A 9,371-nucleotide genomic window follows, 5' to 3' on the forward strand; every position below is an offset into this window, starting at 1 on the left:
ATCTCATAATTAATCTTGGCTACTGAATTTTTTTTGGAATAAATAGCTATCAGGTGGAGCTTGTCATCTACTTTCATTTGTGACAAAACAACATCTATAACAAAGTCTAATGCATCTATTTCTATGAAGAATGCTTTAGAAAAATTGATGCAATACAAATTCGGTGCAAAAATAAATATTATCTTCAAAGCTTCAAAAGATGTTTTAACTTCTTTGCTCTATTCAAATTTGTCTTTACATGTCAAATGTGTAAAAAAAGCTACAACTTGAGAATTTTTTTTAATGAAGATTCGATAATAATTTGTAAATCTCAAAAATATTTCACATCTCTAATTATTTTTGAAACCTTCTAATACATGATAGTTTAGACTTTGTTAGGATCTATTATTAATCCTTCATTAGAAATGATGTATCCTAAGAAAACAACTTGAGTAGTATAGAATATATACTTTTTCATTACAATATGTAATCTTATATCGTTTAATTTTTGTAACAGAAGACAAATATAAACTTCATGTTTTTTTTTTTTTTTTTTTTTTTTTTTTTCTTAGAGTAGATTAGAATGTTGTCTAAATAATATACAATAAAATCATCAAGAAAGTCACAAAAAATATCATTCATGAGATGTTAAAAAGCTATTGAAATATTTATAAATTCAAAAGGCATAACATTATATTTGAAATGTCCATATATAATTCAGAAAGTAGTCCTCTATTCATTTCTTTCTTTAATATAGACTAGATTGTATGCTCCTTATAAATCTATTTTTGAATAGATCTTTGCTTGATTGAATTGATTAAGAAATCTTAAAATCAAGCTATTGTATAGATGAAGATTTTTTCAAAAAATATAAAATATCTTTAATCAAGAAAACTAAATTTATACATGTAAAAGTTATAGATAGTTATTTTTTATCTTTTAGTAATATTATCTATTAGATTTTTTTTTAGATGTAGAAATTAAAGATTATAATAGCATAGTAAAATTTAATGTAATAATATTTCCTTTTAATTTGATTATTTTGTGATTGTATTGCTTCTTTGGACAATATTGAATAATATGCTTAGCTTCTCTATAATATAAGCATAATTCTTTCTGATGGCATTGAATTTTTTCTTACTCTGTAAAAAGTTTAAAATGTATTGTATCAATTTGCATTGATTTTGGCCTTATAAATAAGCTTTTGAAAACTTTAGAGCTGCCATCATTATTTGAATTTTTCCTTTTTAGCCAAGTCTTTGTTCTTGATGCTTTTAAAATAATTGGTTATTGCATGTGATGACTTGAGTAATAAATTATTTTAAAGGTTTTTCTTTTTTCATTGTTAATTAAAAATCTTTGGCTTTATCCTTGAATTCATATTCAAATTAATTAATAAGGACTTTTTCATTCCAATCCATGTCACAAGTAAGGTTTTGGAATTCAACAATATATATTGTAGCTCAATGTGATCTTATTGTAAAGATAAGAGCTTGGCCTCTACTACTCTTTCTTGATGTCTTTTTCCAATTATGACTATAATTACTTTTAGGAAAAAATTTAAATCATAAAAGAGTTGTAAATTCTTTTCCATCAAAGGTGCAAATGAAGAAAAAGCACTTTCTTATAGAAGTGTATATATGAATCCAACTTGATTAAGATGCAATATTAGATAGAGCTTAACTTATTATAAATATCTCTAAAATTTTAATCTTGTTCTATCAAATTTCTTGAGCATATTAATTCTTATCCTTGTCATACTTATAAAAGTAAAATTTTTTAGATTTGATTATAAGATTGATATACTTACTTCTTTCCACTACACAACTACTTAGTATAGATTTTGAATTTCTTCTATAGGTGTAAGATTAGTATTTTTGTCGTTAGAGCAAATGATGTGTGAAATTTCTATCCTAAGAGTATTGACAAATTTGTAAAGATCTACTATAGGTACAAATCTATTTTTATTTTTATCGAATATAATATCTATGGTTTTTTTTTTTCTATTTCAAATAACTTAATAAATCTAAAAGTCAAATTATAAGAAGATAATTTGTAACTTCTAATATCAAGTGAAAAGAGGGTTAATATTTTTTTTTAAAAGAAAAAAACCAGTATTAGAAAACTAAATAATTTATTTAAAGATGAATAATTTGTAATCTTTAAAATTCAATAATAGAAGTGGAATTATTTTCACTTCTAAAATAAATAAAAATCAATGAATTAACATTCTAATCAAATTGTTAAGGAAATGAATCTCAAGGAAAATATTTATATATTCATGTATCATTCAAAAAAAACTAAAAAATCACTCAAAGATGATAATATATTGAATTAAAATCGCTATTTTTTAAAAAAAGAAGATCAAAGAGTCTTGAAACAAGACTAAAAACTAGAAAAGGCATTGACAAGAATGAAGAAGGCTTTATTCTTACCTCTACATATACTCTCTAATTAAGAATTATATGGTAATATTCTATAGGATCTCCAATATGTGTTGAGTTTATTAGATATATATCTTAACTTGTAAGATAAGTTATCTATATGTATACCACATAATTAGCTTGTTCCATAAGTTATCAATATGTGTAATATGTGAAACTTGTTGACCAATTTTTTAACCTATCAATTAATTATAAATATATGTATAGTCAAAATTATATTTATGAAGCTTTTAAAAAACTTTTTTTAAAGATATTATGAAATTAATCTATATTTATATACTTTTATCTAATCATATAGGTAATTATTAGAATAAATATATATATTTGTAACATGACCTTAGATAATAACTATTTTCAATTCTTATCTCAAACAAGCAACCTCATCAAAAGACCATACGATCATTTGGATCTCCTATAAATTTCACATATGATTGCATCAATACTAAAAGTTCCTATCAATATTCAATATTTAAGTTATCCAACATTGCACTTTTGACTTGATCCACCTCAAGGCTTTTGGAAACCTCGAATATCACAACCTTCATTATAATTCTATTATATTATTAATCAAGATTTCAAAATTAATCTTTTAATAGGAGCACAATCTTACACCTATTTCGCAAGGCATACTACTACCACCTACATCGCATTTATATATCACAATCCATCTTAATTATATAATCTAAGAAGTAGATTGTACTAGCAAATATCCGAATATAAAAGAGTAACTTATACATCATCTCATAAACTTAATTCATTTTAATCCAACTACTACAATATGAGACATCACAAGCCACAAGAATTCAGATTTTTCAATGTATTTCTTGTATTCTAAAAAAAAATTAAGCTTACACATATTAGTTGATAAAAGACTAATGAAAGATTTTCAAAGCATAATTTGGATTGATTCTTAAATGTATATTAGAAATTGGATGTCAAAATTTCCATCTCATATTGAAATAATTATCTTATTTCCAAAAGCCAGTCAAATTTATAATAAGTGTCCAATCTCCTTCACTGCATTATATATCTATTTCTTCTAAACTTGAAAAAATACCAATTTTGAGACCAATAAAAAATATTATGCATTTGTCAAAAAGATTACAATATGCCACCATAAAAGGTTTTATAACCATTATCATCATTACTTATATAGAAAGTTTATCAATAATAGTATAGCAATGATTGCATTATCGTGTTGTGGTTTGGCTACTATATAAAAATATTATTTTTATATGTTTGATATATGATTTACTAAGTAACATGATAAGAGTCATATTTATGAATTTTAATTGGATGTAGAATAGAATTAAATTAATACTTTAAAAGAAGGTTATTTTAAAAGTCTATTATTAGAATTTATATAACTTTATTTTTTTTTTTATAATGACTTTTGAAGTTGATCTTATTAGTAGTTATTTTTAAATATTTAGAGTCACCCTTGTTAGACATTGGTGACTCTTAAAGTTTTATTTTGATTCTTTGATTTGATATTTAGGGCATATATTATATAGATCTTATAAAAAAAAAGATTGGAGAGGGATTTTGATAGAAAAAAGAAAAAATAGGGCATCCATATGGATGAATGGAGATAGATGATGAAAATCTCTATTTCTATTGGCTAAAAATCATGCCCAATGGACTTCAAGGAGGCTGTCTGAGACCTTATTAGGGATTAGGGTTATTCTTCCAAAGTCATTCAAACTTTAGAAGCTAGGGTCGATAAGTTTAGATTTTTGTCTATGATTTTTGTGAAAATTTTGTGTGATTTGGAGTTTATATGAAAGAGATATGGGCGCTCAAAGTTAAGGTGTTGATTTTGTACCTACTGTCACTCTTTTAAACATAACACAGGCATACAAAAAGCAATAAAGTATCTGTAACTAAGATTGAAGATAACATTTTTTTGGCTATACTTTTGGCAAATATTTGATGGATTTTAAGTTGAAATAAAGGAGATATTGGAGGTTGAAATCAATACTTATAAATCTAAGGGTAGTAAGTGACCCTTAGAAAGCTCAAATTATAATAAAACCATTCAAAACATTTTTTTATAATTATCTTTTCTAATCAACTGTTGGAATAAAAAGTTATTGTGCCAAATTCTTTATGTAAATATAACTAAGCCTAGTGATGCTACCAATATAAGATTCTAAAAGATCATGAATATCTACTACTAAGCAACTTTAAAATTAAAATATCTCATATGCTTCAAAGACATTGTAGATTTTTGCTACTATAGTGAAATCTTATAAGAAAAGAAAGTCATTTGGCAGTAAATATTTATCAAAAGAAAGTAATGATATTCTCTCCAAATTAGTGTGTCAAGGTGGTGGTTAATTTATTTTCAATATGGTGGTTGCTGGAGCCAACTTGCTAATATTTGGAATGTATAGTAGTACTATGTGTGGTTGTAAGAGTGAATATATGCATTCTATGATTGATTGCACAATATTAAAGATGTTATCTTTGAATAGAAAACTGGCAATTTATGTTATAATCAAGGTTAAGAGTTAATTGCAAAGATAGTCAATGTAATTTATAGTATTTAGTATCAAAGCAAGAATAGATGCTATTGTATCGCGTGATTTACAATCTAGAAATATATTAGGTACCTAGTTGTAGAAAGCTTAGTTTTGGCTTAAATATGATGTCTTAGCTTTCAAAATCTCTAATCTCAGAACTACAAAGAAGCGACAAAGAAGGATTGAAAGTAGAATGTTATCTTACCTAGATGTTGTTTCTTTTATAAAGAAGGTTTTCATCTTGATTTTGATGGATGTCGTCGATAAAAAGCCTCCACCGCCTTTGCTGCATTTATAAGATTCTTTATTGGCTACCATGTGCATTCACTAATACCATATCCGTGCCAATGGACAAGATATTCCAATTTATTTTGGTGTCACCTTGAATCTAAGACTTCTTCTACTTCAAACTCTTCATTATTGTTCACTTCTAAAAGAGCAGGTGGAGCTTGTCATCTTCTTGGTATGTCCACTCTCTTGTATAGTTCAAGAAGAGACATGTGGAATACTGGATGGATTTTCATTGACTCCGATAGATGTAAACGATATGCAACTAGATTGATTTGTGCAGAAATAGAAAATGGTCCCAACCTTCGATAGTCCAACTTGTCACGAGGACAAGTGGTCTTGATATTACGATGAAGTAGCCATACCTTATCACCCAAGTGGAATGGTGGTTGTTCCTTTCAATAGACATCCGCATTAACTTTTTGTTGTTCTTGAGCTTCTTTTAACTACGCCTTCATTGTTGCATATAGCTTTGACAAATGAATTGCCAAATCTTTCACAGTAGGATTATCAACTTTGAAAAAATCAAAAGTATCAAGTTATGGATGATAACCATAATTAGCAAAGAAAGGTGTTTGTTTTGTAGAAGAATATATTGTATTATTGTAAGCAAACTCTACCAATGGCAAAAGAGTTGTCCAATCATCTTGTTGGTAGTTAATGATACATCTTAAATATTGCTCCAAAACTTGATTAACACACTCCGTTTGTCCATCAGTTTGAGGATGGAATATTGAAGATAGTTTTATATCCACTTTTCGAATCTTAAAAAGAATCTGCTAAAATCTTGATACAAATTGAGTTTCCATATTTGATATAATATCCTTGGGTAATCCATGATAGCGATAGATATTGTCAAGAAAGAGATTAGTTATTTCTTCACCTATGATAGATTTTGTACATGGTACAAAATGTGCCATCTTGGTAAAACAATCTACTATCACGAATATAGAGTCATAAGACCCTGAGATTGGAAGATCCGTGATGAAGTCCATAGAAACAAAAGACCATGGTTGTTCTGGAATGGGTAATGGCTGAAGAAGTCCAAAAGGTCAATGACGAGGAGTTTTTGATCTTAAGCAAACGTCACATGATTGTACAAAATCTTTGACTGCCTTACATATTTGAGGCCACTAAAAATCCCTAGATATCAGCTCTAAAGTCTTATTATATCCAAAATATCATACTGTTGGAAAGTCGTGACGAGCTTGAAAAACACGTAAACGTGCTTCTCCTTCTGGAACATAGGGGCGTCATTCACAATAGAGTAGGTTGTTCTTGAATTCAAATTTAGAGAGATCATGAGATTTAAAAGAATTATTCTTGATATCATGAACAAGAGAGTCTGAAGACATACTTAACTGGACTTGCTTAAGAAAAGTTAAATCAACAATAAATGTTGATTTTATTTCTCGAAGATGAAATTGCTCCAACTTCAAGAGAACCGTTCTTTGTTGCTCAAAAGCTACATCTCCTTTTTTTGGTACAAGATAAGAACGTCTAGACAAGGCATCAGACAAACCTTATTTTTTTCTTGGCCTATAAGTGATGATGAACTCGAATCTTGATAAAGACATGCTCGAATGAGCTTGACGATGATTTAATACGTGTGCTGACATAAAATATTCGAGGTTCTTGTGATCCATATACACAGTGACTGGACTAGAAGCACCTTCTAGATAATGATGCCATTCTTGAAAAGAATCCACAATTGTAAGAAGTTCTTTGTCGTGGATCTCATAATGGATTTTTGCTGCTGAGAATTTTCTTGAATGAAAGGCTACTAGATGAAGTTTATCATCTGTTCCCATTTGTGATAAAACCGCACCCAGAGCAAAGTCTAATGCATCTGTTTCCACAAAGAATGCTTTGAAAAAATCAACACAATACAAGATTGGTGCAGAAACAAACGATGTCTTCAAAGATTCAAAAACAACTTCCGTTTCTTGATTCCATTGAAGTTTGTCTTTACAAGTCAAACGTGTAAGTGGAGATGCAACCTGAGAGAAGTCTTTGATGAAGATCCGATAGTAGTTGATAAATCCCAAAAAACATTGGACATCTCTTACCGTTTTTGAGATCTTCCAATCCATAATAGTTTGAACTTTCTTAGGATCCATCATAAGTCCATCATTTGAAATGATGTAACCTAAGAAATTAACTTGAGTAGTGTGAGATCTCACTTTTCTATCTTGGTATAGAGTCTTGTATCTCTTAATTTTTGTAATACACGGCGAACATGAAGTTCATGTTCTTCTGGATTCTTAGAATAGATCAAAATGTCGTCTAGATAACAGACCACAAAATCGTCCAAAAACTCTCAAAAAATATCTTTCATTAAATGTTGAAAAGTTGCTGGTGTATTTGTAAGTCCAAAAGGTATGACGTTGTATTCAAAATGTCCATACCTAATTCGAAATGCAATCTTCCATTCATCTCCTTCTTTGATGTGTACTAGATTGTATGCTTCTCGAAGATCTATTTTTGTATAGATCTAAGCTTGATTCAGCTAATCAAGAAGTCTAGATATTAAAGGCAGTGGATATCTGTTCTTGATGGTAATCTTATTGAGTCCTCGATAATCAATACACATCCGCAATGATCTATTTTTTTTCTTCACAAATAGAATTGGAGCTCCTGCAGGAACATTAGAATGGCGTATGAAATTCTTGGCAAGATTTTCTTCAATATACTCCTTGAGTTCAGTCAACTCATTTTGTGATAAATTTTAAATTGGTCCGAATGGTGGTTGTGCTCCTTCTTGAAGGTCAATTGAGCAATCATAGGGACAATGTTCAGGGAGTGTATCTACATTCTTTTTTTTGAATACATCTTGAAATTCTTGATATTGGCTTGGAATACTACTTGAAGTCTTTCCACCAGTAGGAATAGGTGTGGCATAAATAATATATGGTGATTCTTTTCTAGTAGCATGCAAGAAAGCTTTTGCACCTATAAATATGGATTTAATTGAACTGGACTTGTGACTCTCTACTTGATTAACTACACTATTAGTTATACTTTTAGAGAAAGTAAGAGTTCGGGAAATCCAATCTATTTGAGGGTTGTATTATTCTAACTACGATAAATCTAAAATGACTAAATTAGAGGGAGATCTAATGATATTAAATACTACAAAACTATTATGACCATTGATTATTACTTCTATAGAAAGGGTTTCGTGAGTAATATCCCTAGAAGACAATGGACGACCATTTATGACTTCTACATGAACAGGTTTAGTTTTCTTTATTAAAGATATGCTATGTCTTTTAGTAATTTCTTCATCTAAAAAACACGTTGAAGCTCCTGAATCTAACAAGGCAAAGACTTTGTAATGTTTGGGTCCTAAAATAATATTTAATATAAAACAAGGAGAGGGCTCTGAAGAGAGAATAGGACCTTTACTAGATGTTGTGCAAGGTTCTAGCCGCACGGTCCCTATTGTAGCTGGACAAACTCGTTTTCTGACATATTGTCTTCTTTCATACCCATACTCCTCATTTTATGATTACGTCATTTCTTTGGATAATGTTGAGCAGTATGCTTTGGTTCTCCACAATATAAACATAATCCTTCTTGATGACGAGGAGTCTTTTCTTGCTCAGTAAGAGGTTTGAAATGTACTACATCAATTTGCATATCCTCTACTTTTAAATGTATGTGTTAAAGAGATGTTGGTGTTGCCATTGAATTATAGTAACGTTGAGGTCGATTCTCAAATCGAAATTCAAAAAGGCGATTGTCACACTTCATAGCAAAGTCAATTGCTTGACTCAATGTTTGAGGATCAGGTAAGTTGAGCATTAATTTTTTTACCTCATATTATAATCTATAGAGAAATTGGTTAATGAGTGCAGCATCATCCCACTTGATATCACTTGCAAGTTGTCAAAATTGTGAAGCCTACAACGTTACTGATCAATTGCCTTGTCCTAAAATACTAATCTTATTGGTTGCAACACGAATTACATCATGTTCTCCATACATAGATCAAAACTCCACCAAAAAAGCCTCTAGATTATTCAATATTGAATCTCGTTGTTCAAGAAAAGATGAAAATCACGATAATACTGAATCTGAAAGAAGCGTACCGATGAATCTAACTTGTGATCTTGGAGTTGGATAGCTTTGG

This window comes from Physcomitrium patens, chromosome 3, assembly GCF_059467195.1.
Source record: "Physcomitrium patens ecotype Gransden chromosome 3, ASM5946719v1, whole genome shotgun sequence".
In the NCBI taxonomy this organism is placed as follows: domain Eukaryota; kingdom Viridiplantae; phylum Streptophyta; class Bryopsida; order Funariales; family Funariaceae; genus Physcomitrium; species Physcomitrium patens.